Raw genomic sequence first — 20,328 nt, forward strand, 5'->3', positions numbered from 1 at the left:
AGCCCGGTGGGGCCTAAGCCATGCCCAAGATCACGCTAGTGATAATGATAGAACCCAGACTTGGAACTCAAGCTCCTGACTCTTGAGTTGTCATTTCACTTTCTCAGAACCTTAATTACTCAGTCTGTAAAATGGGAATAAGAAGGCCTATCCTGTCAACTCTAGAGTGACTGTAAAAGAAGACCATAATCCATGAAAATGTGCTTTAAAAGCTTGAACCGCTCTGTGGAATGGGAAGGCATTTCTATTATTGTGAGTCTGTGGCCACGAGAGCCAGGCTGGGATCTACCCGTCCTGAGTTAGAGCAACCACAGCTCTTTGAATAATAAATAATAAATAGGGCGTATTAGGTAAAATAACCTTGACGAAGTAGAAAAGTGGGGAGATGAGAATCAGAGAGGCATTTGATAGAGAGGAGTGTCATTCCCTAAATCCAGATTGAGCAGAGGCAGGCTGGGTGAGGGAAGATAAGAATCTCAGAGTGGCCCACAAGCTCAATGGGAATCAATAATGTTGTCTCCAAAAATAATGAAAATATATAATAGTATTATATTACATATACATATATATTATAATCCTATAATAATAATAATTATTATTATTTTTATGACACATAAATAGAAGCATGTTTAGTTTAAACCATGAGCTCATCCTACTGGGCGTCTCAGACCTGAGGCTGGTGTCAGCATGAAGAGGGTAGATATGACATTAGAGCTGAAATTGTTGAAGTTGGGGTGGGGGGGTTCTGCAGAGGAAATCCCGTCTAATCTATACATTTTACAGATGAAAACACTGAGGCCCAACAACCAGCAGTTTATTGTTGAAACTCAGACTGGGCTCAAGGTCTTGAAACAGCCACTCCAAAATTTATCTCTATGTGTTTATGTCAAAAGAAATACCAGTTAGGGCTTAATCAGTATACTGACCACATGCCATTTTAATATCTCCCCAAAGTAATGGCAATCCTCTATTATCTGCGAATACCCAGTTTCTGTTCAGTTGCCCCCAGTCGTCTCAAAAGCATAGCTTTATGATTGGCTCCTTCAAATCAAGAACTGAATTCTTCTCTTCATCCCAGCACTGCATTTGCTTGAGTTTGTTTTAATCTTTAACAGTTTCCCTCTCTTTTTTAATGCTATTCATTAGGTGAAAACAGAAACCGTAGGGGTGGAGGGGTGCCTAGCTGGCTCTGTCAGTGGAGCAAGCAACTCTTGATCTCAGGGTCATAAGTTCAATCCCCACATGGAGCATAGAGCCTACTTTTAAAATTTTTTAAAATAAAAAATACATAAATAAAGAAAAAAAGAACTTCTGGGTTGTTTGTCCCATAGAATGTGCCACGTTAGAGATGTAACTGAGTGTATCCAGTGGTGACCTTGAACACACCTCTCTATTCCCTGTAGCTCCTGTGAACTCTAGAGCTTCTTTTGGGCTCTGTGTCTGTGGTAACACTTCCTTACAGGTGGTGCCTGGTGCTTTCTGTCACATCATCTGTCCTATCAGATGTTTGCAATGTAATAGGGCGCTGTCTCTGTCAGAAATACTGAAGTATTTAAAAGAGAAATAGGGACCTCTAGGTGGCTTAGTCGGTCAAGTGTCTGCCTTCGGCACAGTCATGATCCCAGGGTCCTGGGTTTGAGCCCTGTGTCGGGCTCCCAGCCCCAAGCAGAAAGCCTGCTTTTCCCTCTCCCTCTGTCCTTCCCCCCTGACTAGTGCTCACACTGTCACAAATAAATAAATAAAATCTTAAAAAAAAAAAAAAAAAAGAAAAGAAACAATTACATGCCGGTATGCATTTATCCAAACCCGTAGAATGTACATCAGGACTGAATCCTTACCTGAACTCTGGATTCTGGGTGATAACAATGTGTCATGGAAGGCTCAGCAATTGTGATAGTTGTGACTGTATGTGGGGGGAGGGTTGTTGGTAGTCGGGGAGGCTGTTATGGTAGGCAGGAATTATACGGGAAATCTCCGTACCTTCCCCTGAATTTCGGGGTGAAACTAAAACTACTCTAAAAAACTACTCTAAAAAAACAAAGTCTATTAAAACACACACACACACAGTGAAGCAGTGCCTTTAGAACACTCTGGTGGGGACAGCAAGGAGGTAACTAGCAAGGAAGGACAATGGGCCAGGAATGGTAAGAGCTGGTTGTTGCAGGGCAAGTGGATGCAGGGGTGGGGGAGGGGAGCTTGTTGGACATCCTCTCTCCTGTTGTGTATTTGAGAATTTCTATGACAAAAATTACACACAATGAGATGCTGCTGGAAATGCCCCTAAGAAGATATAGCAGACACCATGGGTCAGCTTCTAAGCCAGTATTCATTCCTTGTCCCCCTGTTCTCTCTCTTCCGCAGAGAATCTCAGTTCTGCTCAAGTGAGCGTGCTCTCTACCTGGCTAACTCCGGCCCTAGCAGAGAAGGCGATCTTTGGCGCTGGCTGCTCTCCGACATGGCCCACATGATGCATTCAACAGAGGACGTGCTCCAAAGATGTACCGTATGTTCATTACAGTCTTTTGTCTTCACAAAAAAACCAATGAGAATATTATCGTCCCCCCTTCACAGGTGAACATGAGACTTTGAGAAGTCGTGTGCCTTGGGTCACTGGCCTGTGATCTTAGGTCCATGCAGCAACAACAAAGCCCACATTATTTATTTCTGTGAGAGAGAGAGCGAGAGGGGGTGGGGAGGTTGGGGGTTGGGGCAGAGGGAGAGGGAGAACCTCAAGCAGACTGTGTGTTGAACACTGAGCCTGACTCTGAGATCATGACCTGAGCCCAAATCAGGAGTTAGCAGTAAAGCACACACACACACTTTTAGCCACGCCATGTCCCACTTCGAGGTCTGGCATTAAGTGTTGCCGCCACGTTTTCTCTCTAGGTTGGGTGAATGTCACAGGAATGTGTTAACTGGGGAGCGGATTTGCTGGGAACAATGGGTCAGACTATTTGACATTGGAAAGACACTGTGCTCTATGGTTCTATTTCCCACAATTTTCTGTCTGTAAGAATCTCCTGGAGTATTTGTTAAAATGCAGAATCTAGAGAGGGGCCTGGTAATCTATATTCTTATCAAAACACTGTCCTTCCCCGTATGATGCTCACAGTCAAGCAAGTTTGGAAAACTATGCCTCATGGCATTCAATACAAGCCCAGATAGAGCGGATTTATTAAATCTAAGCAGAGAAAAGAATCTTAAAGCATTTTTGGATGCCCCATGACCTGCTGCCAGTGGGCAGTGAGTCCTGATGACACGTGCACAGTGGACCCAGTGACTGGCAGGTGCTCTGGCTGACACCAGTGACTGGCAGGTGCTCTGGCTAACGGCCCAGTGACTAATACCTGACAACCAGCCTGGCCCCTGGGCTCACGGCTAATTGGACACCTGATCAGGCTGACCCAGTCAAAACTTTCCTCCCAAGGATTTTAAATGAAAAATTCTAGACCAGTTGTTGCTGTGCACCTGATCTATCAATTCATCACAAGCTAAGTGATGGAGAAGCACTGGAGAGAAGCCTTATTTTATTTTATTTAAGATTTATTTATTTATTTATCTGAGAGAGAGCGAGAGAGAGCATGAGAAGGGGGAGGGTCAGAGGGAGAAGCAGACTCCCTGCCGAGCAGGGAGCCCGATTTGGGACTCGATCCCAGGACTCCAAGATCATGACCTGAGCTGCAGGCAGTTGCTTAACTAACTGAGCCACCCAGTTGCCCAAGAAGCCTATTTTAAAAAGACAATGGAGAGGGGCTCCTGGGTGGTGCAGTGTGTTAGAAGACTGACACTTAGGTTTAGGCTTCGGCTGTGATCTCAGGGTTGTGAGATTCAACAGCACGTTAAGCCCGGCACTCAGAAGGGTGTCCGCTTAAGACTCACTCTCGCCGCCCCTTCCCCACCCCTCCCTCAAAGAAATAAGTAAATCTTTTAAGAATAATTTAAAAAGTAAAAAGGCAATGGAGAGAGAGAAAGCGAAGGGGAGACAAAGGAAGGAGACGAGGGCAGAGGTGTGCTGACAGATAAGGTTGAGTGGGTATACAAAAATGGGAGGGGGAGAAAGAGTTCAGTGGCTTTTACAGTGGCCTCGATACCTCGTCACCCAGGACCTCAGAATAGGACTTTATTTGGAAAAAGGGTCTTTGAAGATGTAACTAAGTTAAATATCTAAAGATGAGGTGGCCATGGGTTTAGGGGGACCAGTGTCCTCAGAGATGAAAGGAGAGGGACTTTGACACAGAGACAGGGGTGGGGGTTGTATGTGAAGAGGGAGGCAGAGGTAGGAGTGACGTGTCCACAGGCCAAGGCGTAGGGAATGACCTCTAGAAGTTACAAGAAAGACAAGGGACTAGTTCTCCTTCAGAATGTCCAGAAGGAACGGACTCTGGACACACCTTGATTTCAGACTTCTAGTTCCAGAACTGTAAGAGAATCACTTTCTGTTGTCTCAAGCCACCAAGTTTGTAGTGTGTGGTTAACGGCATCCTGGAGAATCTAGCTCATTCTAGGAGACATGAACTCTTGGCCTGGAAATGGAGAAAGGATGGGGAAAGAGAAGGAAGGAAGGGCAAGGGAAAGGGAAGCAGAGTGAAAGTGGGAACGAAGAAGGAGAGAGCCAGAGCTGTGGGATGGGAGGAGCCAGGGAGCGGATATGCCTGCCCTCTCCAGCCCCTCCCCCTCAGGTTCATGCCCCTTGACCTTGGTTCATCTGAGGACTCCCCTTTAGGTTCCCGAGGACTCTCTGCATCCTGACATGACACTGCCACCATGAGAATTCCTCCCATGCCTCTGGAATACTCCAGAACAAAGGCAGTGGGACATACACTTGAGGGTTTTACAAAAGAACAAGGTCCCTTCTTGCTTTCTGTCTCATGGAGTGTTTTTTTTAATTTTTTATTTTGAGAGAGAGTGTGTGCATGTGCAAGCAGCGGCCAGAGAGGGGCTGAGCAGAGGGGGCGGGGGAGAGAGAATCTTAAACAAGCCTCCACGTCCAGTGCAGAGCTTCGCTCGGGGCTCCAACTCACCACCCTGAGATCCGCACTTGAGCTGAAATCAAGAGTCAGACCCTTCACCCACTGAGCCACCCAGGCTCCCCTGGAGTGTTATTTTTTCTTATGGATAGCAGATAACCCTTCTAAAACCCTTCCCACTTGCCAGGCACTGAGTTAAACGCCCTACAGGAATCATCTCAGTGGATTTTCCCAACCACTCCGTGAGTAGATAGTGCTGTGATCCCACATTAGAGGGAGCAACTGAGGCGGAACAGGGAAGTAATGACTCTGCCCAAGGCCATCAGCAATGGAGGGACATTCCTGGGATTCAAACTCCAAGGCTGAGGGTTAACCATGGAATTCTGTAGCTTCTCTCTGTGCATACTTTGAATGAGGATAATCAGGAATTCCCAACGTGTTTTCACACTCTTTTGCTAGATATAGAAACCATAATAGATTGGTATTTCAGTTGGGAGAATGAGCACCTGAGTAGTTCTTACCTGGGCTTCTAGCCCTGGGAGCCCCCACTGCGTTCCTGGGGTCTGCATGGGGAGGGCTGTGAGGGCCAAGGGAAATGAGTGGGAAGAGGGAGCCTGAAGTTTTTACTTGACTCTGATGTGAAAGTCTGGAACACTAAGCCCAAATATAAGCTTCTTTCTTCACTTGCCCTCTGCTCTTCCCCCAGACTTTGTTACCCCAGTCACCCCAGTCTTCCTGCCAGCCCAGAACTCTCCCAGCCTGGCCATTACCAGGGCCATTACAGTCTCACCTGTGGATTCCCAGCTGGGGGTTTGGAGTGGGGTGGGGGAAGCAGGGACAGGGCCAGAGCCCTGCAGGCAAACCCACCCTCCTGGGTGTGGGACCCTTTCACTGTCCTCATCTGACAAATCAAGACAACAATGATACCAGCTCAAAAACTGCCCTGGAAACATGCGCCGTTTGTTGTGTGGCAATCCGATTTCAATAGAGATTTTCAGAAGCACAATTGTCCATTGTTTAGGGAGGTGTACTCAGGTGGACAGGACACGTTAGGAGAAAGGAAGACATTGGTCTGGACTAGTTTGTCGGTGTGGAAATCGGGGCAGTCTCCTGCCTCCTCCTGATACCTAAAGCTTTCAGTGCACTTTCCCTAAAAGGGAAAACAGTAAAAGCTGTCTCCTCTTGGAGCTTTCTAGGATCTGAGTGTTCCCCAGTTGAGCATTTAGTCTTAGATCTTTCTGCCACCGTCCAGCTTTGTTTTCTACTAAATAACACACATAAGCCTGGCTTCAAAAAAAAAATCATGCATGTAAATGGGCACATGCCTGCGTTTACATGTTCCCCCTGCCTGGGTAGTTATTTGCATTTGGACCAGGCTGTTTTCATGACACTGAGTCCATTGAATGATGAGAATTTCAGGCATCTTAGCCAATTATAATAAGTGGTAATATTAGGGTCCCTATTTTCCAGTAACCTCCCTGGGTAGATCTCCCATCTCTCTGGTCCCTCGTGCTTTTGTATGGCACTGCCAGCTGACATTATAATGGTCTATTCAGGTCCGCCTCCCTTGCTGGATGATGAGGTCCTTGAGGGCAGAAGCTTTGAGCTCTTCTTTCTGTCCCCTGCACGCAAAAAATGTTTGATGAATGAATGCATGTTTGTGTCTTATTATTGCAACCTACTTTAGAAGCATTTGAAAAAAATCTGCATTTTTCCCCTTATATCCTGGCAACTCTTTCTGACTTCTTAGAACTCCGCAGGCCACCAAGCACATATGCAAGTAAGGCACTGAAATGTGGCTATTCTGAATTGACATGTAAAACACTAAACATCAAGCATGGAATTTCCTTGACTTTCTTTAAAAAAAAAAGAAGTGAAATATCTCATTGTATCAAAAATGTCTCACTAATATCTCACTTATAATTTTATTCTGACTTAGGTTAAAATGATACTTTCGTTATATTTAATAAACAAGTAGTAAAATTCAATTATTTAATGTTTAGTCATTAAGGTGATTAAAGCTTATGTCCTCTTATCTTGTTTAAGGCAGCTACCAGAAAACTTCAAATTATACCATATGGCTTGCATTATATTTCTACTGGACAGCTTTGCCTTTGCTCCTTAATCACGTGTGCAAGTTTTCACTTCCCTAGGGAGTAATTCATGTGAGTCTGGAAGCAGAGACTTATTTCCAGGAGCAAAGGAGCACCCAACTGTAGCTTTTCCTCTCTCGGCCTTTGATTCCCTCCAACATGGCCCTTTTTTTTTTTTTTTTTCCTCTTCCAATTTCTCCAGTGGGGAGAATGCCATCAGCCTGTAAATGCCAGTGGCTCAGTCCTGCTTGAGCCAAAGCATCATTTCTATCAGCGCTGGGTCTGTAGCAGAGGTTCTTTCCAGTCCTGGTTGGTTGAGCAGGTCTTGTTCCTAAGCCTAAAAATCCCTATTCTGGGATAACTTAATAAGTGGGGTCGACAGGCATGAAAAAGTTAGCAGAGGAGGAGAGGGTAGCCTGCCAGGAGAGCGGGCACCCCTGGAGGCGGGGCTCTCAGGGACTGCCAGGAAGCGTGAGGAGGCTTCCAAGGCCATGATTGTGCTGATTTCTTTTTTTTAATTAATTATTTTATTAACATATATTGTGTTACTAGCCCCAGGGGTGCAGTTTTGTGAATCGTCAGGCTTACACATTTCGCAGTGAATGTGCCGCTTCCTGACCCACATACCGGTTATGTGGGTGCTGCCACATTATGAAAAGTCTTTTTTTTTTTTTTTTTTTAAGATTTTATTTATTTATTTGACAAAGAGATAGCAAGAGCACAAGTAAGCAGAGCGGCGGAGAGAGGGAGAAGTGGGCTCTCCATTGAGCAGGAGCCGGATGAGGGGCTTGATCCCAGGACTGTGGGATCATGACCTGAGTCAAAGGCAGATGCTTAACTGACTGAGCCACCCAGGGGCCCCTGAAAAATCTTTTTCTTTTCTATTTTTTCAAAGATTTTTATTTTTGAGTAATATCTCTATGTAACCTGGGGCTTAACTCCCCCAACCCTGAGATCAAGAGTCCCATACTCCACTGACTGAGTCAGCTAGGTGCCCCTATGAAAGTAAATATACATCTTCAAACTGTATACATCTATGATTTGTTCCCTTTCCTGTCGATGTATTTCACTAAAAATTTTACATAGTAATGTCAATAGAATGTGAGTGAGAATCTCAAAAAATACAATAAGGAAAGAATTAAAGGCCTTGGAAAATAATTGCATAGGACAGAATATGAAAAATCTTCCACTGTTTTTTTTTTTTTTTTTTTTAAGATTTTATTTATTTACTTGACAGACAGGGATCACAAGTAGGCAGAGACACAGGCAGAGAGGAGGAAGCAGGCCCCCTGCCAAGCAGAGAGCCCGATGCGGGGCTCGATCCCAGGACCTGAGATCATGACCCTAGCCGAAGGCAGAGGATTAACCCACTGAGCCACCCAGGCGCCCCTCCACTGTTTTAAATAAATCAAACGTGCTAAAATTAGATACAGCATTTGTGACAGATGCTTAAGATGGCCCCATGATCCACCTGTGGCTGTGCCCTTGTGGGTCCCTGCCCCTGTGAAGTTGGGCAGAACCAGTAACTCGCTTCTGAACAACAGAACGTATGATTACATGACACAGTCACTGTAACAGATGCAGCTATAGTCTCTGCATCCCTTCCTGGGAGGAAGCAAGCATCCATGCTGGGGGACTTCTGGTGGCAAGGACACATCACGTGGTGTTCTCCAGCAGCTGAGGGTGGCTTCTGATCAACAGTCAGCGAGATTCTGAAATTGTAGTTCTAAAGCATGAGAAACTGACTGCTGCCAGCAACATGAAGGAGGTTGAAAGCAGGTCCTTCCCCTGTTGAGCCTCGAATGAGAATGTAGCTCCAGCTGACTCCTGGACTGCACCAGGTGCGACTCTAAACACAGGGCAGCTGAGCCATGCCAGGATTCCTGACACACCGGAACTAGTAGAAAACAAATGTGTGTTGTTTTAAGCTGCTGAGTTTGTGATAATATTGTTACACAATAATAGAAAACTTACAGCAGTAAGGAAAGCAAAAATATAGCTCAGTGCCTGACTCACACTAGGCTGTTGGTTGAAGCATGTTGAATGAAAGAATTCCAAGATACGGGTTTTCAGATCCAGTCTCCCTCTCCATATCTTTCTTTCTGTCATGCACACACACGCGCGCGCACACACACACACACACACACACACACAGGAGCCTCAGGCATCCCTTATGGATGGTTTACTGTGTATGGGAAAGATCTATTTGAAAATAACTTTTTAAAAAATGAATGGATATATATGTATTGAAGAAATGTTAGAAAGTACAGATTAGCAAAAAGTACATAAAACCTCCAATTTTTCAGCGAGCATGTATTAATTCTGTAATACCCATAAGTAACCATCACCAATATACATAAAGATGGTGTTTTGTGCATTTATAAAAATAATATATGTCCACTGTAACAAAGTTTAGAAAGCATAGAAAAATAAAATGAAGAAATGGAAAGTCACCAGTAATTCCACTCAAAGAGATAATTCCTGTTAACGTGATGACCTTCCATTTATATACATGCATGTATTAGTCGCTCAGTCTGCCAGAACAAAATGTCATATCCTGGGGGGCTTAAACAACAGACACTTATTTCTTACAGTTCTGAAGGCTGGAAGTCCAAGATCATGGTGATTGGGTTCTGGTGAGAGCTCCCTTCCTGGCTTGTAGATGGCTACCTTCTCCCTGTGTCTTCATGTGGCAGAGAGAGAGAACATGAGCTTTCTGATGTTTCCTCTTCTTCTTCCTTTTTTTAGAGAGAAAGAGAGGGCAGGGGGAGGGACAGAGGGAGAGGGAAAGAGACAATCCCAAGCAGGCTCCAGGCCCAGCATGGAATCCCACACGGGACTTCATCCCATGATCCCAAGATCATGACCTGAGCCGAAATCAAGAGTTGGGCACCTAACTGACTGAGCCAGGCACCCCTGGTGTTTCTTCTTATAAGGAACTAATCCTGTTGTATTAAGGCCCCACTCTTATGACCTCACTGAACCTTAATTACCTTCCTGCAGACTCAGTCTCCAAATACAGTCCACACTGGGGTTGGGGCTTCAACTTGTGATTTTGGGGAGAGACACAATTCAGTCTATAGCAATATCTTTTTTATTTAAATTTAATTTTTAGAACAGTTTTTAAAAATTAAAAGTTGGACTTTGTTCAGTATTCACTAGGCAGCATATCCTATTTCCTCACATCATTTGATATTCTTCTACAATATTTTTATTGGTTGTATAGCATTCCTCTGTGATAGCTGCAGAAAGGTGGTCTGAACGTACCAGTAGTTGTTTGATGATCCCTGTAAAGCTGGATATTTAAATGGTCTCCAGCTCTGCTCCGTTATAAGTGATAGAGGAATTAATATGCTTGTAATTTAATATCTTTGTGTATATGCATGATTAATTCCATTATCTTGAAGAATTTATCAAAAAGGAGTCCCCATAACTTTGCCTTTGTTCTTAGCTATGTTACAGCCACAAAGAGAAAGGCAGACATTATTTGGAATTTAGATCTTAGATTTCCCCTGTAGCTTTACAGTCCTCCAGCTGTGGCTCAAGGAAAAAAGGTTATCAGGAATCTGAGGAGTTACCCAGGAGACAGTGGGTAAGGAGGAGATTCCAGGGGCCCTCAGCACACATGTGCTTTGTGCCCTGAGACTATGTGCGGGGGGACAGTCTTCAGTCCCTTTGGAGAGATGTCAGGGAGGTGGAGTGTCATCTTACAAATTAGAGATGGAACTGGCAAGGGTATGTTAGAGCCTTATACTTGTGTTCTAGATTATAGAAAGAAGCAAGGCTAGAAGAGAATGCATGCCAGCAAACCCATGGCCAGGCTCGCAGGAACTATCAGTGTTGGGTGGTATTAAGAAGATGGTTTTTGGGGGCGCCTGGGGGGCTCAGTGGGTTAAGCCGCTGCCTTCGGCTCAGGTCATGATCTCAGGGTCCTGGGTCCTGGTCTCTGCTCAGCAGGGAGCCTGCTTCTCTCTCTCTCTCTCTCTCTCTGCCTGCCTCTCCATCTACTGTCAAATAAATAAATAAAATCTTTAAAAAAAAAATAAAAAAGATGGTTTTTGGCCAAGATATCAACCTATCCAAATCCTGCTTTGGACTGCCTTTTCTTGGGAAAGATAAAGATGGAGAGAACAAAACTTCAGGAATATACTGTAGAAAGCATTTGTTGGTTTTGCTTTCCCAACATTCACTCTCCTTTCTTCTGATAACAGGCCCCCAATGTTCATTTGGGGACCAGCCCTTGCCAACTCTCTGTCCAGAGGTGGACACAAAACCCAGGCCTGATCAGTCCATCAACAGATGCAGTCATAGACTTGTGAGTAGGCCTAGTCCATGGAGATCTGACAGGCCTCCTGCCTGATCTAAGAGAAAAGAAGGGCTCCATTTTTTTCTACTGGTAGAATGTAAGCCTTGAGTTGATGGTGGTGCTTACCACTCAAGAATGAAGGGAAGTAGAGGTGGTGACAAATGGGGAAATACTGAGTCTTGTTGAGAGTGCTGGTGTTCCTGCATGCGGCTGTCCTGGAAGCTTTGGAAGGGAATGTCCCCTCCTCCCTTCCTTTCTCCCCTCCCCTTATGTGCCTCACCTCACAGCTGCCCTTTGTTTTTTACGCCAATTTGAATTGGATTTCTTTTTCACTGGCAACTGAAAGGCTTGTGAATGAAATATCTTCATATTTAACTGGGACTCCCCATCCATCTCAGTGCAGAGCTCTGGGGAGCTATGCTATAGAACATTTTTACCTGAGTTCATGGGGCACCTGGGACATAGCACCAAAACGGCTCATAGAATTTCCAGTCTTACCCCCACAATGACAGGAGAGAGAGAGAGGGAGAGAACAATTGTCCAAAGGTAGAGTGAGGGTAGTTCCCCAGAGGAGAACAAACTTGTGAAGAGGCAGAAATGGCAGGGGTTGTCCTTGCTCTTCTTGCTTAGCCGCATGGAAGGGGGAGACAAAGAGAGAACACACCTATGGGTGTGCGACTTTTGGAGCTCAGTCAGTGCTCTGTTATACCTTTGGGGACTGTGGCCCATCAGAGTCTTTGAATTAAACCCAAACCTCCATCTTTGCTCTGTGGGGTGGGGAGAGAGGAGGTCATTAGCTCTACTTAGCCAACAAACTTCATGGGCCAGAGATCAGTATGGCTGAGAACATGGGCAGTACTAGTGACCTAGCTACCTTGTCATCCCCTCATAAGGGCTGCCTACTCTGAAGGCTCTGTCCTCCTGGCAACCCAACTTCTCAGCCATCCTCCTATTTTTGTCTCACCTCCTAACCACTGGTGCTTCCTTACCCTGACCCTGTGTATCCCCCAGAGAGTAGACTCTAACTTGGACAGTTAGCCACTGCCCAACTTGTCATCCCCTCATATTGGCCAGAATTCTTGCACCGGACCTCCTCATTGGCTGCTGGTCTCCCTTAGGTCTACAGATGGCATTTTGGGGCCAGTAGGTGCAATTAGACTGTGGTCAGGGTGGAGGTGGTGGGAGGTGGCACATAATGCAATGTATGGCTTCAAATGGGACAGTGTCTGGTTTTGTCCCTCAGAACAGAAAATCCCAAGAAGGTTCTAGAACATTCCCATCTTTCCTAACCCAGGTAGAAAGAATATAGAGAATGTTATTACGTGTATCTGTATGAGAGCCTATACGAGCATTCACATGTTCAGAACACTCGACACCAGAGTTTTTCCATTATAAATTTTCATTTCCTTTCCCATACCTACCCCTGTCTTCTTTAAGTCATCTCTGATCATATGAGCTAAGCTGTGTCACTTAGGCTAGGGGTGTTTTCTTTCAGGCTTTGTCTCCCTTCAGCCATCAAATGCAGGACTCTGTCTTGGAAGGTCAGCCACTGGTGAGCACACTTCCTAGGTGGTGCACCTAGTGAAATGTAGTCTGGACACTAGACCCCTGTCCTGGCAGACCCTTGGAAGAGCCCCAGAGTGGCCATTTCACCCAGAATGATGGAAAAGAGCTTGCCTTCTTGAGTGTCACCTTCCCTTAATTTGCAGAGCTGGTTCTCAAAGTATGATCCCCAGAATAGCAGCATCAAGAAAAGCAATTTGTCTGAAAGGCACATTCTCCGTTCCCAGCCCAGACCTTCTAGGTCAGAAGCTGTGGGTGTGAGACCCAGTAATCTGTATTAACAAGCCTTCTAAGGGATTCTAATGATCCGTAGAGTCTGAGAACACATGGTTGACAACATTGTGTCACAGGGTTTGAGTTTGTGGGATGGAAGTGTTCCCAGCAGCTGACATTAGCCGTAACTACTGTGCATGCTGCTCTGAGGGAAGCCCCTTCTGTGTACCATCTAGAGTAGGGGCTTGAACCCTGAGGGAGCATTAGAATCAATGAGAATCTTTTGAAAAATACCGTAGCTCCCCCTTACCTGAGATTTTGCTTTCTGTGGCTTCAGGTACCCCAGAGTCAACTGTGGTCTGCAACCAGAAGGTTTGTGAGTAACTGACCATCAGAAGGTCAGTGAGTAATTTGAAGCTATGTCACAAAGCCTCCATCATTCACGTCACTGCATCTCCTCACCCAGGCACCTCATCATCTCATGTCATCACTAGAGGAAGGGTGAGTTCGGTACCATAAGGTACTCTGAGAGAGAGACCACATGCACATAAATATTATTATAGCTTACTGTTATAATTGTTCTATTTTACTAATAGTTGTTAATGTGTAAATTAGGCACAGTGAGACAGTAAACTCTACCATAGGTTTGTATGTATAGGGAAACCATAGTAGATATGGGGCTTGGTACTGTCTGTGGTTTTGGACATCCCCTGGGGTGTTGGAACATAACTCAAAGGATAACGGGAGCTACTGTTCTTATGCTCCGGTCGACTGCAGATGAACAGAAGCAGATTGCTGGTGGAGATCCAGCCAGTGTGTCCTCTTTAAACTCCTAGGTGCTTCTGAATCACAGAGATGGTTGAGAAGCACACCTGTGGCCCCTCTCTGACCCCTTGCAGCTGTGCCACTTTGGGAACATTCCAGTGGCCACCTCCCTGACCTTGATTTCTGAGTCTTTAGAAAAGGAGTGATGATTCCTAGCCTCTTGCCCTCCAAGATTGTCGTGTGTAATAAATAAAATAACAGATGTGAGATCTTGTAACTGCTCTTAAAATTATAAACAATATGAGCTGGAAGGCCCGGTTCAAGAATAGTGAGAGACCCAGAATTTCTTTCAGGAGCATGGGGCAGGTGCAGTGTCAGAGGGGAACTCCCCTCCCCTAACCTCCTGAGGCTCTGACTTTCCATTTAGATTGACTTCTCCATCTTTGCCTATCATACATGCTCTGTCCTAGCCCAATTCTCCTCTAGTCAAACTTGCACCAATTCAGGCTCAAGGGCGTGGGTATGACAGACTCTCCTGAAGGTCAGGACCACGTCAAAGGCCTATAGCAAACCATAGCAAACACCTTTCAATTGCTAGTAAGTCTTTATATCATTCTCACTTCCAGGGGCTAGTTGCTGTTCTTCTTCTCTATTTGTGCCCCAATAGTCTCCCCTCTCCTCCCTGCCTCCCCAGATTCACCTTGCAGTCTGCCTATCCCTCCCACCCCAGTGTTCTTTGGCTCTTCAAAGTCTCCTCTCTACCCCATCCCTGTCTGGTCTGGCAGGATAGCTTTCTACAGCCTAAATGTCTCATCAAGGAGTTTTGCTAAATTCCTTGAGAACAAATTCTGTCCCAGTTTTTCTCCTCCCCCTCCTCTTTCTCCCTTCCCCTTCCTCCGCCTCCCTTCTGTCCTCGCTCTCCCCTTATGCCTCCCCTCCTCTTCTTCCTCCTCCTCTTTCCTCCCCCCAGTTCTCCTTCTTCCTCCTCTTTCTTTTCCCCTCCCCTTCCTCCCCCCTTCTGCTTCTTGTTCTTCTTCTCCTCCTCCCCTTCGTCACCGTCTAAGTGGGATCTCTTAAGAGCACCAGCTTTGGTGGTCGCTGCTTGGAGTTCATAGCCAAGATTTGACCTTGCAGGGGTTATGTCACTGCTCGCTACTCCAAGCATGGTCCACAAGCCAACACTATGGGCATCAACTGGGAGCTTGTTACAAGGTGCACACTCTCAGGCCAGCGCATAAGGGTGTGCATTTTAACAAGATGCCCCCCGCCAGGTGAATCATTCGCATATTAAAGTCTTAGAAGCCCCATTCTAATTTCTTGGGGGCCTCGGTTTCCTCATTTGTAAAATGGAAATCATGCTGGGTTGGGGGTTGGAAAAATTGCATGAGACGATGCATAGGAACATAAAGTATGGTGTCTGGGAGAGCCTTGGATAACAGGTAGTGAATACTTTTAGCTCTTGAGCTGTAGCAATGCTATGCCTGCATTAGAGATAGTTTTCGTAGCCCATATACAACCTGTCAGGATGCCAGGAACCTTAGTGTATAGTAATTGTTTTGTGCTGGGGCCAGGCGTGGGAGGTGAGGGCAAAGCAAGGTCTGAGGTTTCAGAACTTTGGAGTGAGGAAAGTGAGAGGTCAGCCTGGACACTCACCAGAAGACAAAGGTGGGGAGTTTTGGCTCTGCTGATTTGCATCTGCGCATTCAGGTGTGCTGGGCGAGATGCATAGCCGTGGAGTCCATGCATGGTGTCTTCTTGGCGGGACGTGTTTACGCATGGCACATAATTGAAAATATCATTTACATGTTAAAAATGAGTAGGGAGAGGGGCGCCTGCGTGGCTCAGAGGGTTAGGCCTCTGCCTCGGGCTCAGGTCACAATCTCAGGGTCCTGGGATCAAGCCCAGCATCATGCTCTCTGCTCAGCAGGGAGCCTGCTTCTCCCTCTCTCTGCATACTTGTGATTTCTGTCAAATAAATAAGTAAAATCTTTAAAAAAAAAAATGGGTAGGGAGTACATAGTGTGGTTTTATTTCTAGCAAGTTCTAGAACAAACTAAACTAGGGTGAGAGAAATCAAAATATTGGTAGTTTATTGAAGGATAGGGAAAAGGGTTTGAGGCACATTTCTAGAGAACTTTCGAGGGGGTTAGATCCTTATTGGGGTAGCCGTGACCTTTGTCACAGTTCATTGAAGTGTGCACTGCAATGAATCAGCCAAACTTTACTTCATTTTAATTTCTTTAAAACAAAAACTGGGACTAGAAGGGAGAGACCACAGATACTCCCTCCCATTTTTTCCATCTAGAATTAACCTGACCTCTGATAACAAAGGCCCTCTGTCCTAAGCCCAACTTCAGCTAATTACCTACAAGCTGGGGCCAATATGGACAAGGCCCAGGGCCAGTGTGGACCGCAGTGAAGGTGAAAGTCCTTGGTAAGACTTCCCCCAAGGACTTGGGCCAGATTTCCAGCAGCACAGGACTCTGGCTCATGCATCTCAGTGGAAAGGAGCATGAGAGGTCTCTGAATGTCCCATGCCATGCAGCCTATGACTTCTCTTTGTCCCCAGATTATTTGTTTGTTTGTGTGGGTTTTTAAAAAGATTTTATTTATGTATTTATGTATTTATTTGAGAGAGAGTGTGCAAGAGTGAGCATAACAGGGGTTATGGCTGAGGGAGGAGCAGAGGGAGAGGGACCAGCAGACTCCATGCTGAGATGCTGATTTGGGGCTCAATCCTAGGATCTTGAGGTCATGACCTGAGCCAAAGGCAGAAGCTTACTGATGAAGCCAACCAGGTGCCTCTGTTCATTTTTTTTTTTTTTTTTTTTTTTTAATAAACTCTGTGTTCAAACTCAGGACCCAAAGATCAAGAGCCATATACTCTACCAGCTGAGCCAGACAGGCACCCTTGCTTGTCCCTAAACTCTTACGGCATAGCCCACACAGACTTGATTCTGGGAAATTTGCTCTTCTCAGTGTCCCTGTGGATTGTGAACATTTGGCAAGGTACCACTTTGCACCTCTGAGAATAATCCTTCACATTTTTCATCTCTGGGCTCCTGGTCTTCGCCCTTCCCTCCGTAAACTTGGCTTCAAGTGATTACTGCCAGGCTGAGCTGTATTCCAATGGACACCTCCTTCAGTAGCCAAGCCTTGGCCTCGAAAGGGGCACTGAATTCCCTGCCATCCCTCACCTCACTCTGTGTCCTGGGCCGGCTCCCAGCACCCTGGGGACCACACTTTAATGGAACACAGGCCTTTCTTCACCATGGAGTCTCACCCAATAAGGAGGAAGTTTTCTCCTTAAGGCATCATTTCCTGTCTCGGGATTAACTTCTTCCCGGGAGAATCAGAAGGAGGATGTCTATTCTTTTGAAACTGAACTTGCACCTTCAGTGGTGGAAAACCTCAGAGGGTGGCTCAGAGGGTGATTCAGAATGCACACACACGGACACACACACAAGCATGCACACACACTTGAGCACAGAAATTGGAAGTGACTTCTACTTAATGGCTGATGACAGAGTCACTACCAGAACGCAGGTCTCCTGACTCCTGGACAATTCTAGGTCCTTTGATTGGGGCTGAAATCCAGCCTCCACCAGGGAACTTACTCTGCTTGCAACTCCACTGCACGAGCCTGGCAGGCCACTTAATGTCTCGGCAGCTCAGCTTCTTGACAGTAATTGGGCATGATAATAGTTACCTACTTCACAGGGATATTCAGCAGCTCAATTAGTAAAAGCTTCTAAAGTGCTTGAGTCCCATTATTACTTGTAATGGAGTATGTCTGCCAGGGTTGGCCGGGCTGTTGGCTCTTGGTGGGAAATGCTCTTTCCAAGGAAGAACCATAAAGATACAAGCTCTAGGGACCTGGACAAATGAGAGTAGAGCCCAGTGCTCCTTGATGTTTCCAAACCCTCCTTGTCATTTGATTATTAAGAAGAGCTGTTGGTGTGGAGTGCTCAGCAGAGGAATTTCTGTCTCCCAAAGTGATCCTTGAGTTTATAGCCATGGACAGACCCATCATCAAATTGATTGCATTGCACTGCATCAATTCACAAGCGTCAAACTGGGACAAGAAGGTGATGGGGGAAGACCTGCTTCAGGTTCTTGGAAGTAACGTTGTGTTTAGAGGTGTCCAAGTAAAATTTGTTCCCAGTGGTGTAGATGGCCATCTATATTCGTTAAGATACAGGGGAAGCTGCCAAACAAAGGGTTCCCAAGGCTTACACAAGCTCTAAGTAATCTCTCTCTGATGTTACAGTGCAGAGGTAGCAATCAGGGCTGGCAGGATGGCTTCATTCTCAACACACGGCTTCTGCTTATGACTCCATTTCTCACCTCCCAACCAGTAGGAAGGGGGAAGGGACCAAGAGCACTCAGCCATTTTTTTTCTAAAGATTAAGATTCCAAATTGGTATTAGCATTGCACTTTCTAGCCCACTGGCTAGAACTTAGTCTAATGGACACACCAAATTGAGAGGAAGGGGGAAATGTAGTCTTTACCTGGGCAGTCTTTACACTGAAAGGACAGGATGGATGGGGGTGAGAGGGACAATGAGTAGTCTGCCGCACCATCCTTAAGAGAGTCGGGGAGACTGCAAATAGATAATTGAAGAGTGCCAGACGATCCAAAACCCCAGTTTGGGAATAATCACAGTAGTAGGTCTGGAATGTGCTTATAATTTACTGAATAAGAATCAAGAAGAAAGGTCAGGCTTCCTGAAAGAAAATGCAAAGATAGAAACAAAGGGTGCCAGGGTGGTTCAGTGGGTTAAGCATCTGACTCTTGCTCTCAGCTCAGATCTTGATCTCAGCTCAAGTCTTGATCTCAGGGTCAAGCCCCATGTTGGGCTCCCCACTGGACATAGAACCTACTTTAAAAAAAAAAATAGAAACTAGTCCTATGCCACCGAGGTCTTTTAACCTCTCTGAAAGATACCTAGAAAACAGTGCTCACTTGTGCCCGGAGTTCGACTTGTGGAAGAAGCCTTCTTCCAGCTGGGGGTTGAAACTTGTAGCTCTTGATCCTGAATCATTGTTAGAAGGGGAAGAGGAAGGGCGTTAGGAATGCTCATTGAAAAAGGGGTTTCTCTACATTTTGTTAGAGGAGGAAGAGAAGTCAGGGAGGAGGAGGGAGAGAAGAGAAGGTACAGAAGGGTGGTCAGGGAGGTGGAGGAGGTGGAAACACGTCCTCCCTCCCTGCACTTCAAAACCCCTCTAGGCTGCCCTGCAAATTTCTGGAATAATGTAATTTGCATGTGACTTGAAGCCACAATGTGGCTTGTGAATTAGAACACCTGGAGAGAGACCACCCCAGCAGATAGTGAGGCTATGTAAGGAGGTTGCCATTTGAGGGAACTTGCTGCTAAGATTTCTAATGTAACAGCCCTCTGATGTGTTCAGAGACTGCTTTTCTCTCCAAACATTTGTGCCTAAGCCCCTCCACTTGCCAAATAAGAACAGAAAAATGTCCTCCTGGAGAATTTATTTTAAAAGATTATAGGATGGAGCTGGGGAAAACAGAGACCAAATCAGAGAGATAAACTTTTTATTAGGAAAAACTTCACACATATATAATAAATCCAGCTACAGCAGTCACCAACTGCTGGCCAGTCTTGTTTGCATCCCCGCCCCCCAACTTCCTGTCTTCCTCCTGGATTATTTTGAGTAAATCCCAGCATTGAGTCATTTTTGTCTGTGTATTTCAGTATGTGTCTCTAAAAGATAAGAACTCTTCTATAATATAACCATGGTACATAGTTATAATAATAATAATTCCTTAATATAACCAAATATCATTGTTTAACTCTCTCCACGTCTCCCCGCCCCCCACTTCCAGGTGTGGGTGCGCGCTCTCAACTGATTTATTTACATCAGGATCCAAACAAGTTCTAATTGTTGCATTTGGTTGCTACGTCAGATGTCTCTTAAATTTATTTTAATCTGCAGGTTCCCACATCATCTATTTTATTCCCCTTTACACAGTGAAGTTTCCCAGCGTCTGGATTCTCTGGTGTCACTGAACGCATTCCTCATCCTCTACATTTCCTGGTGATTGGCTACTAGATGCTGAGGCTTGGTCTTGGGGTCTCACGCAGGTTAAATTTGACGTTGTCAAGGTGTGTGTTCCTACAGCAAAGGCTGGTGCCTGGTGTTCCTTCTGTGCTCTTAGCAGACACTGATGATCATTTGCCCCATCCATTCTTTCAGTAGGGATTTGGAAAAATGGGATATTCTAATTCTTTCATTATTCTTAATTATTTACGAGCCGGTATTGGTTCTACAGACAGCTCTTTGTGGTTACCCTGAGGGACAATTCATACAGGAAAGACAGGGTAAAGACTTGACTCTTCCCCTTTACCTACCAGTTTTCAAAATAATAAATTCTTTCCCTGTCATCTTCCGAGAAGAC

At 45.5% G+C, this 20,328-nt stretch overlaps 1 long non-coding RNA gene across 2 annotated transcripts in view; it reads left to right on the top strand.

The window, feature by feature from the left end:
- The window catches only part of LOC106005348, a 142,929-nt gene that overhangs the window by 102,576 nt on the left and 20,025 nt on the right, over positions 1 to 20,328 (top strand). For both annotated transcript variants that reach the window (XR_006606032.1, XR_001178646.2), the window contains 2 exons: positions 2,362 to 2,503; positions 13,480 to 13,643. This is a non-coding gene — a long non-coding RNA (uncharacterized LOC106005348). The remainder of the gene's footprint in view (positions 1 to 2,361; positions 2,504 to 13,479; positions 13,644 to 20,328) is intronic.

This window comes from Mustela putorius, unplaced genomic scaffold, assembly GCF_011764305.1.
Source record: "Mustela putorius furo isolate JIRA1106 unplaced genomic scaffold, ASM1176430v1.1 tig00000095_pilon_pilon_pilon, whole genome shotgun sequence".
Classification (NCBI taxonomy): Eukaryota; Metazoa; Chordata; class Mammalia; order Carnivora; family Mustelidae; genus Mustela; species Mustela putorius.